This window comes from Opisthocomus hoazin, chromosome 3, assembly GCF_030867145.1.
Source record: "Opisthocomus hoazin isolate bOpiHoa1 chromosome 3, bOpiHoa1.hap1, whole genome shotgun sequence".
Lineage (NCBI taxonomy): Eukaryota > Metazoa > Chordata > Aves > Opisthocomiformes > Opisthocomidae > Opisthocomus > Opisthocomus hoazin.
Window position 1 is genome coordinate 7243316 of NC_134416.1, and position 27334 is coordinate 7270649.

Sequence of the window (27334 nt, forward strand, 5' to 3'; positions counted from 1 at the left end):
GGCCTTCTCTTCTTCAGGCTGGACAAGCCCAATTCCCTCAACCTCTCCTCGTAGTGGAGATGCTCCAGTCCCCTCACCATCCTTGTAGCCCTCCGCTGGACTCTCTCCAGTAGCTCTTCATCCTTCTTGAACTGGGGAGCCCAGAACTGGACACAGTACTCCAGATGGGGTCTCACCAGGGCAGTGTAGAAGGGAAGGAGAACCTCCATTGTCCTGCTGGCCACACTCTTCTTGATGCACCCCAGGATCCCATTGGCCTTCTTGGCAGCCAGGGCACATTGCTGGCTCATAGTTAACCTGTCATCCACCAGGACACCCAGGTCCCTCTCCGCAGAGCTGCTCTCCAGCAGGTCCACCCCAAGCCTGTACTGGTGCATGAGGTTGTTCCTCCCCAGGTGCAGGACCCTGCACTTGCCCTTGTTGAACCTCATCAGGTTCCTCTCTGCCCAGCTCTCCAGCCTATCCAGGTCACGCTGAATGGCAGCACAGCCTTCCGGTGTATCTACCACACCTCCCAGTTTGGTGTCGTCAGCAAACTTGCTGAGGGTACATTCTAACTCTTCATCCAGGTCGTTGATGAAGAAGTTAAACAAGACTGGGCCCAGTACTGACCCCTGAGGGACACCACTTGTCACCAGCCTCCAACTAGACTCAGCGCCGCTGATGACAACCCTCTGAGTTCTGCCATTCAGCCAGTTCTCAATCCACTTCACCGACCACTCATCCAGCCCACACTTCCTCAGCTTCCCTAGGAGGATATCATGGGAGACTGTGTCGAAAGCCTTGCTGAAGTCAAGGTAGATAACATCCACAGCTCTCCCTTCGTCTACCCAGCCAGTCATGTCATCGTAGAAAGCTCTCAGATTGGTCAGGCATGATTTCCCCTTGGTGAATCCATGCTGACTACTCCTGATAACCTTCTTTTCTTCCACTTGCTTCATGATGGCCTCCAGGATAAGCTGCTCCATCACCTTTCCCGGGATGGAGGTGAGGCTGACCGGCCTGTAGTTCCCTGGGTCCTCCTTCTTGCCCTTTTTGAAGATTGGAGTGACATTGGCCTTTCTCCAGTCCTCGGGCACCTCTCCTGTCCTCCAGGACCTCTCAAAGATGATGGAGAGTGGCTCAGCAATGACATCCGCCAGCTCCCTCAGCACTCGTGGGTGCATTCCATCGGGGCCCATGGATTTGTGGACATCCAGATCGCTTAAGCGATCCCTCACACAGTCCTCCTCGACCAAGGGAAAGTCGTCCTCTTTGTAGGCTTCTTCTCTTACCTCCGGGGCCTGGGATTCCTGAGGGCCAGTCTTAGCACTGAAGACTGAAGCAAAGAAGGCATTCATTAGCTCTGCCTTCTCCGCATCCTCCGTCACCAGGACACCCGCCTCATTCAGCAGCGGCCCCACGTTGTCCCTAGCCTTTCTTTTGCTGCTGATGTAGTTGAAGAAGCCCTTCTTGTTGTTTTTGACATCCCTTGCCAGCTTCAATTCCAGGTGAGCCTTGGCCTTCCTCGTCGCATCCCTGCATGCTCTCACTACGTTTCTGTACTCTTCCCAAGTGGCCTGTCCCTCTTTTCACATGCCATGCACCTTTCTCTTCTGCCTGATCTCCGCTAGAAGCTCCTTGTTTAACCATGCAGGTCTCCTTCCTCCTTTGCTAAATTTCTTTCTCAGGGGGATGCATTGCTGCTGTGCATGGAAGAAGTGTTGTTTAAAAAGCGACCAGCACTCATGGACCCCCCTGCCTTCGAGAGCCCTGGCCCACGGGATTCCTCCCAGTAGCTCCTTGAAGAGGGCAAAGTCAGCCCTCCTGAGGTCCAGGCTTTTGATCCTGCTTATCGCCCTGCTTCCTCCACGCAGGATCCTGAACTCGACCATTTCATGGTCACTGCAGCCGAGTCTACCTCCAACCTTCACGTCCTCCACCAGTCCCTCCTTGTTTGTTAACACGAGGTCCAGCAGCACGCCTTTCCTTGTTGGTTCCTCCACCACTTGCATCAGAAAGTTATCATCGATGCTCTGTAGGAACCTCCTGGATTGCGCCTGTCTAGTTGTATGGTCTTCCCAGCTGATGTCAGGGTGGTTGAAGTCCCCCATGAGAACCAGAGCCTGTGACTGTGAGGCTGCTTGCAGCTGCCTGTAGAAGGCTTCATCAACCTCCTCCTCCTGGTCGGGTGGCCTGTAGTATACACCCACCGTAATGTCACTCGTGTGAGCCTGTCCCTTAATTCTAACCCACAAGCTTTCAACTCCTTCTTCACTTGCCCCCAGGCCAAGCTCAATGCATTCCAGTTGCTCCCTCACATATAGAGCAACTCCCCCACCTCTCCTTGTTGACCTGTCTTTCCTAAAGAGTCTGTAGCCATCTATGACAGCATGCCAGTCATGCGAGTTGTCCCACCACGTTTCTGTGATGGCGACCAAGTCGTAGCCGTCCTGCTGTATAATGGCTTCCAGCTCCTCCTGTTTATTGCCCATACTACGTGCATTGGTGTAAACACACTTGAGCTGGGCTGTCAATCTCACCCCTGGCCTTGGCACTCCAAGCCTAGGCTCATCCCTAGTGAGCTGGGCAATATCCCCTTCCCCCTTCGAACCTAGTTTAAAGCCCTCTCAATGAGCCCCGCCAGCTCGTGGCCAAGAATTCTTTTCCCCCTTTGTGATAGCTGAGCTCCACTTGTTGCCAGCAGGCCCGGTGCTGTGTATACCTCCCCATGATCAAAAAAGCCAAAATTTGACCGATGGCACCAGTCCCTGAGCCACCTGTTAACCAGGTGAGTTTTCCTGCCCCTTTCAGTGCTGTCCCCTGCCACTGATGGGATGGAGGAAAACACCACCTGCGCCCCTGATCCCTCAACCAGTCGCCCTAGTGCCCTGAAGTCCCTTTTGATGGCCTTGGGACTTCTTTCTGCTACCTCGTCCCCGCCAACCTGCATTACCAAGAGGGGGTAGTAATCAGAAGGCCGCACCAGACCAGGGAGTTTCTTCGCAACATCCCTAACCCGGGCCCCAGGGAGGCAGCAGACTTCCCTGTGGGATGGGTCCGGTCGGCAGATCGGGCCCTCTGTTCCCCTCAGAAGGGAATCACCTATGACTATGACCCTCCTTTTTTTCTTAGTTGAGGCAGTTGTAATACGTGGGGCTGTCTGACTCGTTCTAGGCAACCCCCTGGATGGAGCCTCACCTTCACCCACATCCTCTGTGGCCAGTCCCTCACATTCCAGAGCCTCATACCTGTTGCTTAAGGGCAACTGAGCAGGTGAGGGAGGCTGGGGGGAGATTCGCTTGCCCCCCCGAGCAGGGACCTGTTTCCAGTTTTGCATTAATGAGGATGTGTCCCAGCATCTACCTTTATCAGAGGAGACTGAAAACCTCTTACACTGTTAATGGAGGCTTGTCACAGGTAAATCATTAGAGCAGTGTCTGACTTCTGACTAAAACAAAACAAGTAAAATTATTTCAGGTAGAATCTGCCTTCTGTAGATTTTCCTCTTGCGAAAGAACGGAAGACGTAGAACTGAAAAGTTAAACTTGTTGCAATTCAGCCTATGCTGTACAGGCAGTATTTTGCCAGGCGTTATACTTTGAGCACCTAACGGATCCATGTATCTGTTTGGCTGGACTTCCCAAGGAGAGCACATGCCCCATCATGACCCATGGTCAGAAATTGATGCAGAAGGAGGGGACACTGAAGTCTATTGAGAGAATCTGTCAGAGAGGAACATGGCAAATGAGTTACAGACAAATAAAGAACTCTGTAGCTGTTTCCAAATGAATTGACTATCTGATTAAGCCATTTTAGTGCTATATTTTCTTCACTTAGAATAACCAATTGCAAAAACTGGAATTTCCTCATCTGTTCAGCTACGCATGGTCATGTATCTAAGATAAAATTACATCGGCAATTTGTTTTAAAGATAATCAAATAAGACCCTGTGCCTCTAGATTAATATGTATTATCATGCACTGAACTATTTCTTGTTTATAAAATGACATTTATTCTGCCACAAGATGACAATAAGCAGAGTGCTAAAAATGAGCTGAATTTATTTGTTTCTTGTGGTGAAATGACAAGATTTATGTATCTAAGGATCTGGTATATAAAAGCTTAATATCCTTTTGGGATATTATTACATAATTTTATCTGTTAACCAGTTTGCCTGTAAACCACTTCAATTTTTTTTAACTTTTTTTTAGCATTTAGACCCATTCAATTTGATTTCTAAATTTTTTTTTAAATGTGTTAACAAAAAACACAAACAGCTATTTCATATGCACAGAAGTGTAAACAGTGAAAGGAAAATCAGTGGCTTAGATTAATTTAGTATGCAGTAAAAAAATGACATTTTGACAGATTCCTGCATTTAGTTTAGACTCACTGAATAATTCCGAATAAATAGAAAAGACAATATTTTTGGAAATACTGAAAACAATTAAATTAGAAATTTTTGCAGAATATTGACATTCCTGAAATAGACACTTGCCAAAAAAAATCCAACTACATTCCCAAAATCGTGGATGCCAAAATACCTTCATTTATTCCTAGTGGTTAGTGTGCTTAGCCAACATATGAGATAGGTAGGTAGGAAGTCAGTAATGGAAGTAATGACTGTATCCTGGCCAACACTACACGCAAAGGGCATATTTGTGTTGCAGTACTTGATCTAGTGAATATTGAGTACAGTCGAATATGAAATCCAGTCAGAAGGAGATACCGAGAATGCTACAAGATTATAGCACACTCCAAGGAATTGGTTAACGTGGGTTCAATGTCTTTCAGATATAAGAAAGATTGGAACATGGATCTCTCAATTACATGCTTTTTGTTTTTCTTTTTTTAAACATTTCTTCTGGGCAGTTCCGTGAATTGTCTTTCACTTTTTTTAGACATAAAATACTTTTAGACATATCAGAACAGCTTCAGAAAAGAATTTTCAAAATATTTTTGTTCTTCAGCTAATAACATGTTACTTGCCTTTTCCTGCTATGACAAGTGATATAAAGGACACTTATGGAAAGAATGTGGTGATTTGCAACAATAGTATTTTGGTGCATGTTAAAAAGAATGGGAAGGACCTTGGTTATTGTATCTCAAGAAATGTGCTTCAATTTTAATCCTGTATAACAAAAAAGGATTTTTGTCTTACACTAATGAAGAGTATCTCTCCTCATTAGTATCCAGTCCCCGGTATTCTATTACAGCTTAATTGTAACATAAAAAATCCGCTTTCTGATGAAGGAAAATATATTAAATGGTAATGTTATCAGAAAGAGAAGGGATTATTCTGAAAAATAGAGAAGTAAAATACTAACTAAAGAAAAGCAAAAAAGATACATAAACTTGCATATGAAAAGTAATTAAGAAGTTCAGAATATCTGTTATGCTCAGTTTAAACTAGCCTGGACTACAAGGGCAGAAATTTATATATAGAAATAAAAATATAGAAACATAAATACAGACATATATAGGAAGAAAAATTTATTTTTTAATGTGCTTTGGATTTTGTTTTCTAATCTATTCCTTTTGTCGTGTAAGTTCGAATTCCATTTCCCATAATACACCATTGCTTATTAAGAAATAGTAATTCTTTCCTAAGTTAAACGGGTGTTAGAGCTCTCAGCTATATGATTCACATACTTTTTTCCTTTTTCTGTCTCTTGAGTACCAGCACTCTTAAAACCACAGGTTACTTTGATCTGTTTTTCAAAGCTTATACTTGATAACTTTGAAACAAAGCATAAAAAAGAGGGAGGGGAGAGGAGGGGAGGGGAGGGGAGGGGAGGGGCGGGAAGGGAAAGGAAGGGAAGGGAAAAGAAAAGAAGAAAAGAAAAGAAAAGAAAAGAAAAGAAAAGAAAAGAAAAGAAAAGAAAAGAAAAGAAAAGAAAAGAAAAGAAAAGAAAAGAAAAGAAAAGAAAAGAAAAGAAAAGAAAAGAAAAGAAAAGAAAAGAAAAGAAAAGAAAAGAAAAGAAAAGAAAAGAAAAGAAAAGAAAAGAAAAGAAAAGAAAAGAAAAGAAAAAAAGAAAAGAAAAGAAAAAGAAAAAGAAAAAAGAAAAGAAAATACTCTGACAGATTCAAAATGTGGTCTGTGTCTTTGTGTGCTTATTTATACCACAGTATAAAATCTTTGTTGTTGAGAAACTTCAGCAGGTGACTCAGACCACTCAGTAGTGCAAGTTCAAATGCTTTTGAACTTATTGGCCACTATTGCTAGCTATCTGTCCATTTATTTAAAATAGCTAGGCACTTCAAAAGTTATGAACTCATTGTGTAATAAAAAATTGACTTCAATTTACAACACTTCATATATATTGCAAATAGGCAAGCAACAGCTATCAGCTGTAATGATGATAAAGGGAGACAAAGATGAGTATCTATCTCAAATGTTATTAAATTAGATTTTAGAATAACTGATATACATTCAATAAAATTTGACACAGATCTCGCATTTTAGAAAAGCGTCAATCAATTGTTGACTGTCACTATTGCTGTTTCCATATGGGTGTCCTGAAGAAACCTACCTTAATAGTGTTTTGAAGTAATTTTGACCAATATTTTTAAAGTTCGGTCATTGATGAGTTGATTCTCAGACTGTGAACGGATTTATTTGCTGGCTTATTTTGCAAAGTCAACAAAATTATGTAATGAAGGTGTAATCAGGGCAGTGACCTGCTTGCCTCTGTTTAAGAGGGAGCCTGGCTGTTGAAAAGGGTTTCTTTAATTTCAGAAGTAAAAATCTTAACATTATATAGGAAAAAAGAAATATTTATTTTGGAGGCAGTTATTCTGGCCTAGGGATACCAGACCTGGTGGAACAATGTCTCTTTAAGTCCAAGTTATCTCAGAAATGTGCTTCCATATTCAAATTATTTAGAAAAAAAAACCCGTCACAGCTATTTCATATTCAGTATAAATACTTCCCTGGAGGTCTGCAGTGAGCTCACAATTATAATTGTAAATTTCCAAATGGAAAGTTTTACATGCTAAGGTATACTTTGTATTTAGGGAGAGACATCCGGAAGTCAAGATTTAAATGTTTTATACCTTCAGACACATGGGGTGAAAATACCAAACAGCAACCACAGCAAAATACACAGTATTAGGAAAGCTCAAGACCAGAGAAAGAAAACAAACAAACCTACATAAATGTAACTGGCTGCTAAAAATGTACTTTGTTTTAAAATGTAAATGAAATGTGCTTCGTTTCACTGTTCAATACTGCTGTGTAAATTTGCATATTATCTCCTTCTCCCTTTTCAGTATCCTCGACCAACAGCTGTGACTTGTCAAAATTTGCCAGCACAAGGAAAAAAGAAAATGAAGGGGCATATTGGAAACTGTGTCAGCTTATCTATTTCCTTCAGTAAAATGTAATTGCTTAAGATGTCATTAAGAGGTGTCTGAAAAAAATATGTTAAAGGCTGCTTAAATTGTTTTTTTCTTCTCTCCCTTTAGTAGTGGAGGTGTGATACCTAGGAAGGGCAGAAGCAAGAGAAGAGAACATCTTGCGTGCTCTTCTCATAAGTTTCTTCTCCATGATGAAGGGCTGCTGAAGCTGGTATCTTTGCAGTGATTTTGACAGAGTCCTTCACCATGGGTGTTTTGCAGTGCCCTTGATATTCCTTCTTGCACTCTGAACCCCTACATCATCCCTGTTCCTTTCTGATCCTCACTTTTGCTCTTGAGGCTTCATATATTGCTCAATATAGGTACAATATATGTACCTATATTGTCTGTATATGGGGAGGGGAGGGGAGGGGAGGGGAGGGGAGGGGAGGGGAGGGGAGGGGAGGGGAGGGGAGGGGAGGGGAGGGGAGGGGAGGGGAGGGGAGGGGAGGGGAGGGGAGGGGAGGGGAGAGAAAAGGACAGGAGAGGAATGATGTACAGGAGTGATGGAAATCTCCTTTGCCCTGCAGATGATCATTATGAAACTGAAGTCAGGATGTCAGCAGTCAGGAGCGTAGTCTCTGGGCTGCCATGGGGTGATTTATGGAATGTGGGATGATCAGATTGCAGTCCAGAAATGGACTGAGCTGCACTAAATTATCTGTGCTTTTCTGACAAATGGATCAGGATTCTTTGTGATTTCCTGGCTAGCCTCATTAAGTTTCTATAATTATCATTTTATTGATAAAATGCCTGCTCTTGGTAAGACTCGGGGGATGCTGCACCATTAAAATAACAGATTATGTGAATGTAAAATAAGATACTAACTCTTAGAACAAAACTTCTCTTACAGAAAAAAAAATAGTTAGCAGTTCGGATTCTTCCCTAATACTAGAACTGAAGAGGGAGTGCTTTACTGGCAGTGAAAAACTCATCCATTCAAATAGGGTTTTTTTTTTAAATGCTAGCCCATTTCTTATTGGAACTGCTTACGATTAGTTGTCAACAAACCAAAGTATTAATGTCTGTATCCTGTCTATCTCCACAGTGTTGTGGAGATTGATTTTCTAAATTCTAACTAACTTCTAGGTCTTGACTTAGATTCCTAAAAATGTGGAATATTAGTCTAGGTCATTAAGATATGTTGTTCAGTTAAAAAATCCGAAATTCCAAGTTATGTTTTCTCTGAAAAAGGAATGTAGGAATATAGGACAAGAAAGAAGATCCATGGAGCAACTTAGGCACACAAATGTTTATCTACCAAAGAGGATCAGGAGGTTGAAGAGGATAGATGACAAGTCTTCACAAAAGGGACCTAGGCATTGTGCAATTCAGTGATCCAAAGTGTGAGATGAAGGTGCAAAGGCTGACAGGAATTCATAATGTCAAGTTAAGTGTTTGTGTTCCCCATGCAAAGGGAAGAGTAAAGGCTCCTGTTTTGTCACTCACACCAGCCCAAAAAACCATCAGTTCACCAACAGTCCAGTTCTGGGCTCCCCAGCCCAAGAAAGACGAGGAGCTACTGGAAAGAGTCCAGCGGAGGGCTATGAGGATGATGAGGGGACTGGAGCATCTCTCCTATGAAGAAAGGCTGAGGGAGCTGAGCTTGTTCAGCCTGAAGAGGAGAAAGTTGAGAGGGGACCTCATAAATGACTGTAAACATCTTCAGGGTGGTTGTCAAGAGGATGGGGCCAGACTCTTTTCAGTGGTGCCCAGTGACAGGACAAGGGGCAACAGGCACAAACTGAAGCAGAGGAAGTTCCATCGTGAGGAAGAACTTCTTCCCTCTGAGGGTGACGGAGCACTGGAACATGTTGCCCAGGGAAGTTGTGCAGTCTCCTTCTCTGGAGATATTCAAGACCTGCCTGGGACAAGGTCCTGTGCTGCCTGCTGTAGGTGACCCTGCTTTGACAGGAGGGTTGAACTAGATGATCCACAGAGTCCCTTCCAACCTCTAACATTCTGTGATTCTGTGATTCTGTAACAGGAGAAATTCCAAAGACATCTGTCCTCAGTGTGAGCTCATCTACCTCTAGGTAATCATTTCCAGGCTTGCCTTTCAGAGAACAGACCTTTGTGGCGTACTTAGGAGTCTGCTGGAAATGTTGCCTTTCTCCAAATTATTTCTGTACTGTTTATTCAGTGATTATCTGATTAAACAACACCCAGTTCTTCTCCCTCTTAGCTGAATGTCCTAACCAACATGCTTTAAGTTCAGGACCCATTCTAACAGCCTCCCTTTTTAGCCCCCAGATTTTGCCTTTTTGGATATCTAGGTAAGAGCTTTACCAAGACAGGAGAAAAACACTTCAAACCAACCGGCTAGCTAACAGGAATAGGCAGCAGTGGGCTCAGGGTGGACCTACAGATGAGATTTTCTATGTCTTTAGCATATCATGCAAAGGAGATATATCTTTCCTTTCCTTTAGAGCAGGCTAAGCAAATTAGGCATAGTAATAATTAATCTAGCAAATGGAGTGTCTTTAGGGATGGGAGTGGGAGGGTATGTATTTATTTTCCTGTCTCTAAGCAGTCTGAAGTAGAAGATAAGTGCTAAAGTAGCATCCTGGCAAGATAAAGACACTCGGTAGCACAATTTACGTGCGTTCACTTGTTAAGCAAAGTTTCCCTTGAAGGTGACTCCGACTCCTGAATGCTGTGTGTTTAGGATCCCTGTCACCTTCCAAAAAGTGAATACAGAGTCAATAACTAGAAGGTTACAGAAGACTAAAAAAGGCCTGTAAGTAGCCCAGACACAAAGGCAGGAGACTCTCATTCATTTTCATGTTGATTAGGTCTATGTAATTATGCAAAATCTTTTTGCTCCTGTGAGATTACTCGCACTATGTAAAATAAATATTTATTTAGCACTTTCACCTTGTGGGCAATGCTATCCTGCTTCTTTTAATTATTTTACGGTTTTTAATAATGATGGGTAGCACTTGTCATGCTGTTTCCATATTCAAAATACTTTGCAAATGTGAAAGATGGTTATCTGTGACTGACTTTCTATAGTCAAACAATATTAGAGAAAATACTGGCAAGTGTTTGTCCTCTGAAATTTCTTAAGATTAAAATAATATTTATATAAACAATAAATAAAACCCCCCTTCCTAGATAAATGTCTGAAAGTAGATAACTGAATGCTTGGTTTATACTGGAAGTCAAAATGAGTTCCATAGGGAAAAAACCTTAATTTCAGTGTATCTAATGTTCAAAATTTCAGTCATTGTCTAAGCTACCATTACAGTCTGTACAAATATAGCCAGCTAAGACAGCAGCATCTCAGTTCAGCCTGTCACATGCAAATACTTATTTTGAACTGAGCTGTATTTCTGTCCAGCCACTTCAGCCCCAATCTTCCCAGCATCGCTACACACTCTGCCAACAGCAAAGGTAATCAGGGGTGGGAAGCTTAGGAAAGGATAGGCTGTGAACATGGGAAAAAAGAAATCTCAACTGACTTGCCTACACTTTATAAAACTCATCTGTGTGCAGGGTAAAAGTCTTTGATGGATGACCAAGGCATTGCAATCCAGTCCCATGAAACATGGCAACCAGTGGTAATCCAAGCAAAAAACATTCTTGTTTCTACAGAATCATGGTTTGCATTTACCTGACTTGGACAAACAACTCATGACAGATAGACACGTTTGCGTATAAAAGATGTGATGCATGTACAGTAAATCTTTTGTGTAGTAACTGGGATGGACTTCAAATATACATTCTGATTGTTACTGACTTCAGGATACCTTCTTATGTTTATATACCTATCTAAATATAGATATAAACACATACACGTGTCTGTATAACTATATACACATATACATATCTGGTATATATAGAATTATGTGATCTCCATTAATGTTAAGCAGTGGCTCAGGAATTTAGGAATGAATTCATAATCTGCTTTTGCTTTTCAAAGTACCATTTGAAATGCAATGAAGTTAGAGAGAGGGCAGTAACCGTAAGCATGATCAAGATCCCAAATACAACTTCTCCCCATTAAAATGGAATAACAGAAGAGGAAGCTTCTATTCAACCCCACTGTGTTTTGTGCCATTCCCTAACGGCTCATCAGCAAGGGCTTGTGCAGCCCTTGACTTCTGTCTTGTTCAAGAATCATTTCAGAAAACTAGCACTACTAAATACCAGGATTGCTACCCTCTGGAAAGAATGGTAGAATAAGTGTCACATGCCTTTCCATCCTTAATGTGCATGCAGTAGAAAATCTGATATTACCTCAGGTTTTACTGTTTTGAAGTGTTTCAAATGTCTACTGTGTCTATTTAAATATTTTTGTTCTATGTGGAGATCAACGGTCACCAGTGTTACAAGTCCTTAGCACAAACACAAGTGCACACACAAACACACACACAGACATATTCCCTTTACATATACATGTGTGCGTATAATGTATATATTGTACACCCAAATATAGAAATTCATATTAAAATCTGTTGGGTTTGGGTGTTTATTCCCCAAACAAAATTCTGTTTTTAAAGTCAATGTATAGAACTTGTATCTCAGTCCTGATATTGGAATTGGCTAACAATTCACAAAACAAATTTTTGTGAAGTTTTTTTAGGCTAGGATCATTCTGCTGTCCAACACCTGTGGCCAGAAAGGAAAGATGATATGCACTAAACACACCAGATGGTAAAGGCAGTTACAGCAGGAAGAGGCTTGGTGCTTTGCCACTATGCGGGCTGCACTAGACAGTGCAGCAAGCCAGTAAGGTAACGATATGGAAAAAAAAATTAAAAGGTTACAGATAAAATTTCAACCGAAAGGTGTTCTTTCTGAAGAACAGAAGGCAAGAAAATATGCAAGAGAAAAGGGGAAATCACAAAAGAAAAGCTGCTTTCCTTTTAGGATACCAGCTCCATGTGTAAAATAGCCATGTGTGAGGGAGCTCTGTGGCTAAGTGGAGTGGGCTACTAAGTGTAATGGACTCCCAGAAAATGTCAGCAAGAAAAAGGAAATCCTGATGGAAGAGGAAGAGAATGAAGGGTGAAGAATGGGAACAGAACACAGCAAACCAAAGATCAGAATTAGAATAAAAGCCACAGGCATCTCTGAAGTCCTTGCCTTTCTGGGGACAAGATCCTGCCACCCATGGTTTCAGGTATTTTATTCAGTTGGAGAAAGCTCTCTCAATTCATTTAGATAAAAAGGTTTAAGTGTTTTCATTCCTTCCTGAGAACGATGGAGGTCATAAGGAGGATGAATGATCATGATTTTTCTTTGGGAGAGAAGAACAGGCCCCAGTTCATGCAACTTATTATTTCATAAAATGTGTGATAGAAAAGATAGACTAAATGAGTGCAATACATATTTTTTTTATTATTCTCCTTGTAACACATATAATACACATTTATAAAGCATGACCTGAGTAAAGTTCTATATATAAAGCAAAAAGTTGATCCCTTTAGAAAGAGATTTGTTTAATTACATGTCAACAGACAGAGGAGGGTAGCAGATCCAAAAGTGGGCAAGTGAAACAAATGATACAAAATTTCTTAGATCAAATCAACATGATAGCACATAGTGACATATAGCAGCAGGTCAAGCACTGTCAGGAATTTTGTAAACAAGGAACAACTAGTGAAGGAAAATTAATATCTTGTATTAGGTCAACTAACATAGGTTGGGTAAAAATGGGAAAATATTAGGGCATATCAATTTTTTACAGGAACTGTGAGAAAGAATAATTTTAAGAAGGGATTTGAAGGAAACAAAGTTCTGTAAATCCTGGTGGGGATCTCCTCCCATATGTCACAGAGAGGGTCAATTTTCTCATTTTAAAGCCAGACATAGGATAGCTGGCCTTACAGGGTAAGCAAGGCAAAAGTTGACTTGGTGATATGAGGCAAAAGACAACAGTCGAGCTGTCACTGGCCAGGGCTGAGAAAACACTAGATGGAGAATGACACATTTGTTTAATTTGGAAGAGAAGGGTGATGCTTTCAATCTCTTTTCTTCATGATGCAAAGAAATGAGAGTAATATCTGTGATATTAATGATCTCAAAGAGTTTTCCTCTGCCATTTGTGAGGGAGGCAGGCCCTGTTGGTCTCTTGGTCTAATCATAATGGCTATATTCAATAGAAATCACAATTTCAATTTTCTCATGGTGGAAATTGTTAGGTGATTAGAAAACAAAGATGTTTATACTGTTTTCCTGCAATAGAAAAGCAGAGGTGAAAAGGTAGCAAGTTTCATGTGCTTACAGAGCCTATGAGATTTTTTCTTTTCTTTTTTTTCTCTCCTCTCCTCTCCTCTCCTCTCCTCTCCTCTCCTCTCCTCTCCTCTCCTCTCCTCTCCTCTCCTCTCCTCTCCTCTCCTCTCCTCTCCTCTCCTCTCCTCTCCTCTCCTCTCCTCTCCTCTCCTCTCCTCTCCTCTCCTCTCCTCTCCTCTCCTCTCCTCTCCTCTCCTCTCCTCTCCTCTCCTCTCCTCTCCTCTCCTCTCCTCTCCTCTCCTCTCCTCTCCTCTCCTCCCCTCCCCTCCCCTCCCCTCCCCTCCCTCTCCCTCCCCTCCCCTCCCCTCCCCTCCCCTCCCCTCCCCTCCCCTCCCCTCCCCTCCCCTCCCCTCCCCTCCCCTCCCCTCCCCTCCCCTTCCCTTCCCTTCCCTTCCCTTCCCTCCCTTCCCTTCCCTTCCCTTCCCTTCCCTTCCCTTCCCTTCCCTTCCCTTCCCTTCCCTTCCCTTCCCTCCCCTTCCTATCAACCAACAAAAACAGCAACCTTGGAGAACGTAATAGATATCAAAGGTCACAAATAATCTTCATTTTATTCCTGTTACATATATACAGATATATGAGGCAGGTACATTGGAAATGAATGGGTTAGATAAGATCATGAAAAAAGCTACAGGCCAAGTGTTAACCAATACAGGTGGTGAGACACGGGAAGAGGTTGCCTAGGGAAGTTGTGGATGTCCTGTCCATGGAAGTGTTCAAGCCCAGGTTGGATGAGGCTGCGAGCAACCTGGTCTAGCGGAAGGTGTCCCTGCCCATAGCAGAGGGGTTGAAACTAGGTGATCTATCAGGTCCCTTCCAAACCAAAGCATTCTATGATATGTGATTCTATAGTCTGTTTCAGTGGAACAGTTGTGATTTACAGATGCTGAAGGCCTGTCCTATAATCTGCATGTACTGTGATTTTCAGGACTACAGTCGGGTGTTTTCAGTCTTCCCTACCTACAGAGGAGTTGCACACGGCCTCTGGTTCTGAGAATTAGTCTCCAAAGACTGTTTTGAGCATCATGCACAACAGACTCTAATTGAGACTTTTCATTGTGCCGGATGTGAAGTTGCAACCCTTAGCATTGTTTACATGGTACTGCTGCTGTTATTTTGTCTTCGAATTGCAAATTTCCATTTATGGGAATCAGCAAGTGAGAATCATCTCTCTTGTGGGCAAACCTTAACACATCAACAGAGTGGAAGAAAATGTCGCTGCTGGCACATTGGAGAAATGCCAAGGAAAATTACTAGCTGATAAATGGAAAATATCACTCTGTAAATATTTAGCCTGGGATTTAATCAGCCCAAATCAGTGAATGTTAGGATTAATAAATGCCCTGCTATAAGTCAGAGTCTCTAAGCATGCTTTATCATAATATAAATTTTTTTCTAATGAAGAATATAATCTGAACTTTCTATTAGAGAATGAGCGGGTATTTCTCCCCCATCACATAGCTTATTGTTTCAAGTCATAAATATCTGATCTAATATTTTTGTGTTACACTCATTCTGTTAGTGTTAAAAGCTAGGTCAGGTTCAAATGTAATTGCTCTGTCTGACAGAGATAGAGAAGATACATGATGCTTTCACGTTTCTCAGTCCCTTGTTGCCATTGCTATCCATTTCCTCTGACAAGATATTTTTCTAAAATCTCTCCTTTAAATGAATACACAGTTATATTTTTATGCTGTTCTGTTTTGTTTTGGTTTTTTTTTTGGGGGGGGGGGCGGAAATTGACTATTACAGAATTCCTAAGCCCTGTGCAATAAAACTACTTCACAGAATAAGATCTTAGAACATCAAATCTCAAATTATCTCACAGAATCACAGAATGGTAGGGGTTGGAAGGGACCTCTGTGGATCATCTAGTCCAACCCCCCTGCCAAAAAAGGGTCACCTACAGCAGGCTGCATAGGAACTTGTCCAGGCAGGTCTTGAATATCTCCAGAGAAGGAGACTCCACAACCTCCCTGGGCAGCCTGTTCCAGTGCTCCGTCTCCCTCAGAGGGAAGAAGTTCTTCCTCATCTTCAGACGGAACTTCCTATGCTTCAAGTTGTGCCTGTTGCCCCTTGTCCTGTCACTGGTCACTGGCCCCATCCTCTTGACACTCACCCTTCAGATATTTATAAGCATTTATAAGGTCCCCTCTCAGCCTTCTCTTCTTCAGGCTGAACAAGCCCAGCTCCCTCAGCCTTTCCTCATAGGAGAGAGGCTCCAGTCCCCTCATCATCTTCATAGCCCTCTGCTGGACTCTCTCCATTAGTTCCTCATCTTTCTTGAACTGGGGAGCCCAGAACTGGACACAGTACTCTGGATGGAGCCTCACTAGGGCAGAGTAGAGGGGGAGCAGAATCTCCCTCGACCTGCTGGCCACACTCCTCCTAATGCATCCCAGGATGCCATTGGCCTTCTTGGCAGCCAGGGCACACTGCTGGCTCATGGTTAACCTGTCATCCACCAGGACACCCGGGTCCCTCTGCACAGAGCTGTAGGTCCGCCCCAAGCCTGTATTAGTGCATGGGGTTGTTCCTCCACAGGTGCAGGACCCTGCATTTGCCTTTGTTGCACCTCATCAGGTTCCTCTCTGCCCAACTTTCCAGCCTGTCCATGTCTCACTGAATCGCAGCACAGCCTTCTAGTATATCAGCCCCTCCTCCCAGTTCCATATCATCAGCAAACTTGTCAAGTGTACACTCCAACTCTTCATCCAGGTCATCGATGAATAAGCTGAAGAAGACTGGGCCCATCTCATATATGTTTTTACAAATGTTCCATGAAACATATTTATTAACAATTTAATTTTTCAGCATTTTTCCTACGGAAGGAAAACCATCACTTCAAATGTTGAGAAGTATCTCACTGAGAAATGTACCTGTTGTCTCTATAGGAAATCATGGGAGGAAGCGAAATATAGATAGAAATAGCGTATAGAAGCAGATCCCTAAAGCAAGAAACTGAATTCCCTTGTTCCCCTGAAGTCCATGGTACCTCACTGCTGCAGCCCACGATGGGCTTTAGGCAGTCAGCAGGAGTTTTTGTTTTAGACGCAGTGCTGTTGCTGAGCCACACAGTTAAAGAAGCCCTTCCACCACCTCCTTCTGAGTAAATATAAATTGCATGTGAGGCACTGTTTGACAAGTCGCAGCTTCCAGCAACTGAGCCCTGGGTAACAGGACTGTTATACAAAACACTCCAACTTGGTCTGAGAGTGAGCAAATAGCCGGACTGCAATCCATCATAGCAGGACACAAGCCTTGCCATTGCAGGGTCAAAGATTCAGGTGTTTGCGAAATAACACTAAATTATCTCACATGGGGGTTCTTTTAAACATAGAAGCTGGATGCTGAGTAGTATGTGTGAAATGGGATAACACAACTGCTTCGACAACATGACTGGGATTTAGGCTCCCAGTTGTCATAGGCTCCTGTGACAATCCCAGATAAAAATAGGTGCATATGATCATCTTGACCATAGAAGATTAATTTAGCTCAGTGCTAGCGCTAGGCAAGGGTGTGGATAGCAGCTTTTTCGTCATTGTGGTATAGGTGAAAGTTTCATTTCTGCATCACAGGCAGAACCCAACCTCAGAACAATGCTGCTCTGAACAAAAGCATTTCAGAATGATCTCTCCCAACCATATGTATAGATGTGCTAACAAAATTCGAATCCCTGATATTGATGCAAACAAAGTCTAGTGCTGGCTATGTATCTTACTGCTTCTCTTGTTTTATTTTATTTTTCGTTTGGGATGATTATATGAAATACTTTCTCTTTAACATCTGCTGCCTGCCTGTAAATGATGAACTAGATTCCAGACACAATTTCTGCAGGTAACCAGCTGTGATACCCTGCAGTGATTCATAATACTACAGTGTTTATGGAGATTTTTGAATTTACATGTTTATGAAGTTTCCAGTATGACATAAGAGAAAATAATTTAATTGATGTTGTTTATTTTACTGTAGCCATGGCTCTGAGGTGCTCAGTACAGTAAATTAAGTTAGTATGTACATCTCACTATATGATTGCAAACCTCTACTCAACAGGATATATCTTGTGGAGAAAGAAGTGTGTGAGATCAAGAATAAGCATGAGAAGTTAGTACTCAGAAATCCATTAACAATGATCCTGTAATGCAATTTAATCTAAGAAATGAAATAGTTCAAAAATAAAAAATAATCAGGGAGGGAATGGACGTCTTTCATTGTTACAGAATTAAGTATCTTTCTGGAAGTCAAACATTGACTGCAAAAGTGTCTCACTGCACGAGAAAGAAAAGAAACAGGTTCACGAGAGAAGATCCCAAAGCAAACTGTTGCCATGGGATTTTAATGTTATTCAACAGCTACTCACCCTGCCTGTCATGAGAAAGACACAGAGAGGAGGCATCTGTTTCTACATGTGCAACACTATTTAACATGAGGGACTGTGTTTTGACACAAACTGCATGGAACAGGTTCAATGCAGTTGTTACTGAAGTTGGAGTTGGCCCCAGGCTTTCCAACAGTTTATACAGCAGTGCTCAATGCGTGGCTAACTCAATAGTACTACAAAGCATCGTCCTGTTTCTGGTGTTTTGGTGGATATCAGGGGCTGGGAGGAATGCAGGAACTATGAAGAGAATTGAATTATACTTTCTTTCTTCCTCTTTCCCAATGTCTGCAGCCTCCTCAAAGGGTGATCTAATTTTGTCAAGGGTGGTACTGATTCCTTAGTAACATCGCTCCATAGGATGATCTTCTATGCTGGCTTGGCCCAGTGGTGTCGGAAAGGTCAGATTGCTCAGGGGCTTTGCCATGCAGCATGAGTGAAGGCTATGGGAGACCCCCCAGCAGTGTGATATCTTGACCCTACCCTTCTGGGACCCTTCCCCCTCCTGCAAAATGAGGTCCTTTATCCCAAAGTCCAGGCTGGGACCCATGTACTTTATTGGGTCCTTACTCGATGATTCAAATTGATTCAATATGTACAATAGGTCTCCAGATTTTGTGTTAGCTCTTTGCCAGTAGGTTAGGAAATGCAAGAAACAGCCTTCCTAGAAGTCAAGAAGGAGAAAACAGTGTGGAAGACATGGCCCAGTTCAGTTGTTTCATTCCTTCAATTGCTTTGACATGAGGTGCTGCCTCTCCCCTTTGACCACACGTGTTCTATGCTTGTAGGAAGAGCAGGGCTGTAAATACACCTCCAGCCAACCCTCTGTTTTATTCCCAGTTAGTGTTGGTGGTTTTATCATACAAATCACTATCTTTACAATGACATATTTTAAAAATAGAAAAAAGAAATAAAAAAGGGAAAAACAAAAAAAAGCTAGGTCCTGATCCCACAGGCAACTGCTACAGCTTAGCTTGCATCACTATGCTAGTAACTCTTGTGTTCCAGAACAGGTTATATTAATCTAAACTGTTTTTGCGAACAATCCCTCTCCTGTGCAAGCCCCAGTGTTTGGAAATATCTAGGAATTATTTGGGAGAATGCTGTCAAATGCAGGACCGAACTGGGCTGGGAACATGCTAACAATTAATTTAAAGGTATTGTTTATTGTGAGATAGTGCCTTGTCCCTTATCCAAACAGACAATATTTGGATGCAGCTCTAAACAACAAATCTGTCCAGTAAGCAAGATTGAAATTACAGGTCTAAACTTTTTTCTTGTAGAAGTGTAGAATCCAGATTTTCCTAAGCACCAGACAATTTCAGAGAAAGATTTGTGCTAAACAATCACATCTACACGCTGTTCTTATCCTTGGGCTGGTTACCATTCCTGTGGCTAGACAATTTGCAAATAAAGATGGAAAAGAAGCAGTAGAAATAATTAAAATGGAAAAAAAAAAGGATAAGAGTATAGAATATAAATATTAAAATAATATTTTAAGAAGTAATTCTAGGATTAGGATTAAGAAGAAGAGGAAAACTCAGAGCTTGATATTGTGTAAAGAAAACCAAAACCAAATAAAAAACCCAAAACAGAAAAAGAAAATCAACCTCCTCTTAAAAGCACCAGAAGTAAAAAATGGAATAGGAAAAACAAACCTTCCAGTGCTTCTGGTTTTTCTAAATTAGGAAAATAGTTTTCCTAAGGTGAATATTAACTTCAATTTAACCAGTTTACCTTTTTCCCAAAACAACACTGTCTGCATTCTAGTTTTAGAAAATATTTGTTAAAATGCATTGATAATATCTTTTGAAATAATTTAAAATCATTCTACTTTCCTATTTTGTGCTTTAAACATTTCCTGAAAGGAAAATTGTGTAGAACTTAACAGAAAATTTCAAGCATTCAAGAGTTTGTTGTTTGCTTGAAACAATCATCCAGCAATTAATAATTGGATTTTTGCTCTCAAATTCCATAGGATGACTCAGACATTCTACAGAGAACAAACTTGTTCTCTATTAAGTTTCTTAGATATTTAGAGTAATTTCTAGAGAACCTAATTGGTTAAGTCACAATTAAATTCTAAAGTACTTTCCCACAAGGGTACAAACAATTAAAATGAGCCAGATTCTTCACTGCCTGGCATCTTGTGCAGAGAGAATGAAAAATGCTTATGGTGTGATATCGTGGTACACATATTTTCTATTTATTATGCATTAGCACAGAGACCACAAAGTGCTCCCTCCTCATTTTTCTCTCATCTTAAAACTCTTCATTTTCGGACTCTGTAATAGCTCCTCACACATGATGTTCTGTAATCCCTTTATCATTTCCTTCGTGATTCACCGAGTTTTTTTGATAGCTTATCGATGTCCTTTGTATACTTCGGGGACTAAACTATGCTCTCTACTTCATAGCTAGCTGTACTAAGGAAGGAAATACTAGAGACAATCCTTCACATCACACTCAAGTAGCTCCTATTAAGCCTCTCTGGCAGCATGCTAAAAGAAAGCAACTAGGAACTGGTGCTTTCACAGTATTAGTCTGAATAAGAAAGACCACATTCATCAGTGATAAGTGAGAGACCTGCTGAAGTAGAACTATTCAGCTCTGAGCTGCAACTTTGGACAAAGAACAGCTTTTTATTAAAACTTCTATTTGGAAAAAAAAAGCCCAGATTTTCAGGCAGATCTTTTTCCGTCCTTTCAAATGTCTGAGCACATACATGTGTTTTGTTAGGGATACAGAATCACAAAATCGATGAGTTGAGCAGGCATTTCTGTAGATTGCCTTGTCATACTCCCTGCTCAAAGCAAGGTTAGCTAGACTAGGTTGCTTAGGGTCATGTCCAGCTGTTTTTTTTTAATATCTCCAAGGACGAAGACTCTACAGCCTCTCTGGGCAATCTTATTTGAGTTGTCTTACAGTAAGGATGTCATTATGTTTATAGAGTGATTTGGGTTGTGTCTCTGTATTCCTTCTGGGTCACCTGGTCTGACTTCCACTTGGCAAGCACTACCTTTTTATGTTTGAGTTTAGTCAACTAAATGTAATTTGGTCTAATACAAGGTAATAATTCAGCTTAGAGTGCCTGCCTCACTTGTGTCCTGAGTGCATCATGACTACTGCTATATGTCTTCTATAACACTGATCATACTGAGAAGCAAAGACTGTTTAGTACAAAGAGACTTCACTGAATCAAAACATATTTAGCTAATCCTAAATTGCCAATCCTACATGGTAAATATACATAACAAGACAAACACTCATCTACAGCTGCAGGATGGGCCACCATTTCTTTCAGGTTCCAAAAGACTGCAAGCACTATGTATATATGAACACTCGAGTGTTACCTAGTTTTGGTTTCCTTTCCGTCCATACCTTGTGATTTCGATTCTAAGGTATCTCCAACTTTTAGCAAAATCAATTCCTGGATGACAAGACGATCCCAGCTTTCAGTCTAGAGTGGTTAGTGTTGGTCTTGAGTGCTCTTAGAAATCTTTGATATTTGTGACACTGGGTGGAGAATCTCGTTCAGACATTCAGGACAAAGAAAGAAGGGCTGGCAATGGATGGACCTGGCAAGCCAGGTGGCCTTTGTTCCTTATGCCATGTGGCTACAGTGTGACAGGCATTTTGTATACCCAAAATTGATATGTAACAAGTCAAACAACTATACAAAAAAATGAACAAAACAAACCAACAAAAAATGCCTACTGAGAGGAACCTGAGTAGGCTTCTTCCTTGCGCAATACTCTGATACAAGACTGATGAATTTAGCATGGAAGAAGAAGAATATGGGAAGGAAGGGATGCATAAGAAGGTTTATTTACAGTGAGACAGCTAAATGGATTAGATACAGAGAAAACACCAGTTTGACAGAAATGTGGGTGAAAAAAAAATCAGAGAGAGGTTTTTTCTGATATATTTTTTCCTTCCACCTTGGAAAAGCAGCTCTACAAGTACACACTGAATTACCACACTTGTTTATTTAATTTTGCAAGCTGCAAAATTTCATTCTTAATCTTTATTTTATTCTCTTTCATTTGTTGGAAAAGAAAGAATGCTATTTCGGTAGGAGAGTTGTGAACTACAAGAAACAATCTTGCTTGAGGCAAATATAATTTTCCCACAGCCTGCCTACAAATTTGGAAGACCTAGTGAACTGCTGTCTATATATCTTAGAGTGGAAAAAATGTTTATTTCAGAACAATGATTACACATAAATATATGTAGATACATATACGTGTGTGTGTGTATAGGTACACATGCAGAGGGTGTAAGGAAACAGAGGGTAAAGAGCATAATTTAAGGAAAAGAACTGGTATCAGTTAGAAATACAGAGACCTAACTGATACAGCACTGGGAAAAACGCTACAGCCTTCTTAAATATTTCTGTTCAGACCCAGTATAAAGACAGCTAAATTAGTTCAGGTAGAGAAAACTCTCATATCTCCCTTTACTACTCTGTGGGTATGAAATAACTGGCTGCTTCATTCTCATGTGCCTTTGAATCTGGAAAAAAAGAAAAAATCCTGCCGGAAAACCTTTACCTGTGGTATTTCTGGTCAGGTTCAGATTAGGATATTCCATCAGTTTTTAAAATAAGGTTCATTTCATGATATTTAGTAACCTCCAGAACCGTGGGTGACTCTGATAAGGTTCAGATAAACAGCTGACCTTTGCAGGTTTTATCCAAAATGAAGGGAAGTTATTGAAGTGCATCTCTAGCTAATTCTGCACTTGTTCCAAGCAGGAAATTTTTCACTGATGTTAATGGCAGCTCTGTGCACTACATGAGAGGAGATTATCCAACAGATATCCACACAAAAGAAAATTTAACAGCATATGAACTGGAAGACATCACAGTGACAGAAAATTTGTTTCTTGCAGCATGTCAGGTAGTTTGCTTTTTCAAATAGCAATATTACCATACAAAACTAAATTGATTAAATTATGAAAGTAACATTTTTCTTTCTGCATAGAGTTCAGCTTTCAAAATGCTTCCGTGTACATGTGCTTGCAAGATCTAAAAAGCAGATAGAATTTTTAATCACCAAAAAAAGTTCGTGTGATTTTTAAAACTTGATCTGGCAGACTTAACTTCTTTGAAGTGCAGATGTTAAAACTATTTTTCCTCTCGATTTCAATTCACTCGTAGCAAGCCAAAATAACAGTATCTATCCCAGCAGCATATTCCAGACTTCATAGCATTTAACTGGCCCATTTCTTGTATATATAAAACCAAAATGGATTATTTACCAGCACATGTTTAGAAAATAACATGAAAACTGGTATCTTTGACACAATCCTGCCAGGAAAATTGGCTGGATGCTCTGCCACTCCGTCATCTTGCAACTGTGTGAGGCATCAAGTAAGAAGAGCAAATGAAGTCCTTTCTCATGACTCCCTCAAATCTCCATTAGTTTTTGTTCTCTTCTCTTACTTCTTGACTCTTGGAGCAGAGCTGGACATTGAGAGCAGTTCAAGGTGGAAAGCTGTAACGCAGGGGCCTGTATAAGTTAGAAAGGAGAGCATAAAGAAACCCGGTTTATCAACGAGTCGTAAATTGGGGAGGTTTTCTGGCCTGCCTATTCTGTGATGATTACTTCCCTCCCTGTTCTTGGACTTAGAAATTCATTGGGAATGTCTACAGCATCTTAAATGGTGTGGACAGAAGTTCAGTGGAAGTTAACAAACCAGGCTATACTCCCCCAAAGTCAGGCCACAGAAACTTAACAGTGGCTTTCAACAAAACTAATGGGGGGAGTTAAGCTATGAAAAGAAAGATCTCTCTAGAATTAATAATGCAGCTGCATCAATTTATAGCAGCTGAAGCTCCAGTCTTTTGCCTATCTTCTTCCCTGATAAAGCTGCATCTCTTTTTAAGAACAGAGAGTTTTCTTCCTTTTTATTATGATTTCTGTTTTTCCCTCAGTGGATTACATGTCCATTGGAACGCAGAGCTGACCTCAGCTGAAAATTCATTGAGTGTGGGTTCTACACAGAAATGCTTATCTCCAGAATCCCAGCTAAAAACCCCTGACCTGTGTATTTTCATTGTCCTCCCCAGAACTCTATTATATTCATGATATTTTTGACAAAACACAGTGAAAGAACAATGCTAGAGATGTGAATACATTTCCTTTCTCCCTCAAGCTAAACAAAACGTAGCCTGCCTCAGGCCTCCCCTGATGAAAAAAAGAGTTAATGCATTAAACATAGGACATATCCCAGAATTTTAATAGGAACTTTAATCCACCAAGTTTGGACATGTAATTGTTAGCATTTTGGTTTTCATTATGGAATGCTTTCTGCCTAGCATATTCCAAGAAATGAACATCTGGTATTAATAACTTTTCAGCATAAAAAGCTCAACAAAATTACAACCTATTGTAGTCGGCAGATGGTTTGTGAAAAAAATGAAGGGAGAAAAAAATCCACAAGACACCACCTAGATTAATCCACTGCAATATAGATCCTGATTTAATTCAAACAATGCATAATGCATTGACTTCTAACAATAGGTGGCTATTGTGAGCAGTCTTTTCATATTTAGGCATATTCAGTAATGATTATTCATGTAAACAGGTTTTTTGTTTAAAATTAATCACTGAATTGTTTTGACTGGTGTGTTGGTTCCAGCTTCAATGGGAAATGCTTATTGTGGAAGGAAGAGTCTCAGAAAAGTAGAAACAAACTCCCCGTTCCAGAAAGCTCTTGGCACTGATTTGGTACACGATGTTTCAGAAGCAGTAAGCAAGAGACTGAACAATAAGTGGTTTCCTCCTTCCACCTGACTCTGGCTGTGAAGAATAAGGAAGGGTCATTGTGTGGGATGACATTTACTACCACTGAGAAAAGCTTTCAGTACAAATCTGGCTGGAGTTGAAAGCATTTTAATGAAGGGGAAATCGCCATTGACTATACTGCCACATCTGTCATTTGAAAAAGGGAGATCAGGTTGACTAGACACATAGGTTGTCAGCTCTGCTAGATCATTAGCTTTTGGCTTCCTGTACTTTGTAAAGACTTCAGGGCCTTAGTTTACAATTTCTTTCTTTCTCTCTTTTTTTTTTTTTTCAATTTTCTTTCTTCTTTTTCTTCTTTTTTATTTTTTTCTTCTCTATTTTTTACAAAGAGGGTTAGGATTTCTTTTCTTTGTTACAACCTTGTTTACTGGGAGTGACTACAGGAAGTGAAATAGCTTTTCATGGAGATTTGTGTTACAGTAAATGAAAAAATTCTAACTGTGAAGTTTTCACCCTTGAACTAAATCTAGAGTTGTTCTGACTTTATATGATGGACTTGGATGTTATAGAGCAGGTACCTGTTCCATAAGGATTGAGTTATTTATGAAAGAAATGTTTTTTTGTTCCTAGGGGGAGAAAACATGTAGAGATTTCTTCCATATTCCTTTCCTCTATAGTCATCCCAACAAAGGGAGACCACGTCCTTTACTAGATCAAAAGAAATCCAGTGTGAAAGTAATAAAATCTGAAGAGGAAGAAACTTTAATAAAAGTGCAGGTGTGAAATTGGGCAGCTGAAGTTTATTGAGAAGTTTCTTGCTACTACAATTTTTCTCTTAATAAGATCTCTTAGATAAAAAAGCCTTTATAGTCCAGCATCCTGTCATCACCTGGTCGCTACTGAGTGCTTAAGGAATCAAAGACAGAGCAAATGTGGTATTATCCTCAACACACCCTCCAACACAGAATCAGATCAGGTATCCCTGAGAAGATGGTTACATCTAGGTAATCTTATTTAAAATCTGCAAGCGGACTATCCTCCGTGGTTTTGCTAATTCTTTTATAACTTGTTTCATGTTTGGCCTGAGTAACATTTTGTAGCAGTGAGCTGCCCAATGTCATTATATACAGTGTGAAATATTATCTTCTCTGTTTTAATCCAGTTGTCTAATAAATTCCCTCAGTGGCCATTATTTTTTTTAAATGTGATAGTAAATAATTTTTGCCTTTTTTATCTTATTTATGCTGCTCATCATTTTATATACTTCTATTACAACTTGGATTTGGAAAAACAACATCTTCAGACTGCAGCTGAAATTACTGGAATTAGACTGGGTAAACTGGAACAATGCTTTCAAAGAACCTGGGAATGTGATCCCATGGGTTAGATGTGGCTGGTGAGTGGCTGAACCAATTTTAAAAACAGCGAACTGTGCAAGGACTGGGCTCTGTTGTTGCATTGGCTGAAAGTCTCTTTCCTGAATCATTGCCACAAAATCAAGTTGAAACTTAATGCACTCATGGCTAAAAGACATAAGAGCCATTTTAGTATGAAAAGTCTTGGGTAAGAAAACACTATCTCTGTACTTTATTGGAGTCTCTGCTGCCCTCCTTAAGTGTGGTTAAATGTAGTAGATCCATAAAGTTAAATAACAGAAAGCCAAAGATGAAGCTCAATCTTTCAACTACGATCTCCTTAACTGTTTATTACCAGTGTATTCCTGAGCTTGGTTGTGGCCTAAACCACCAAGCATTCTCCCAGGCAGTACCTGGGCATGGTTGAAAGGTTAGGGCAGTTCCCATCAGGCAGTATAGAGAATTTAAAACCATGTTAATCTCCCTTCATCCTATGTAGTCCTCCAAATGAGCTCAGCGGGCTTTCATCCTCAATTTAGTATGTAGTGACATTGTACCCTGTAGTGTGCGACATCAGCTTCTTGTTATAAAAACAACACTGTGCTGTGCTTCTACACAATTTCATCTGAGGGCAGGGGAGGAGGGGGAAAGAACAGACACAAATATCAATAAGAATGTCTCAAGGCCAAAAGATGCCTCATGGAAATGCGGGGTAGCCCAGGGACAACTTTTATCTGGTGCTGACGCTTCTTTCATTAAATTTGGATGCTGATATTTCAAAGTATAGATGTAGCCATACAGATGGGGTCCTGGCAGGCATTAAGAAAGCCAGACGACATCTTTCCTGATATCTGAGCAATGAACAAGCACTGTCTGTTCCTAAGGACTCAGTTTGCACAGTTTTGTACTTAGTTATTTTGAATGTTGTTAGCTAAGACATCTTTGAGTTTTGTGAAACTGATGTTGCACATTCCAGGGTATTATGTTACTGCATACCTTTTCTTGAAACTCAAAACAAGAAAAGCTGGATTGTTTAGTAATCAGACTATCTTGATAAATTCGCATATCTAGTGAACAAGTCACCATACATGTTTCTTTTATCTCCCTCCTATATTATTTTTTTTACCATTACCTGTCTTGGTTGTAAAAAACCTTTGGGAATGGGACTGTTTCTTACTACACAGCTCTACTGAATCTACTTCTGAGTCCTAGTTAGTTCTTCGGTATTGTTG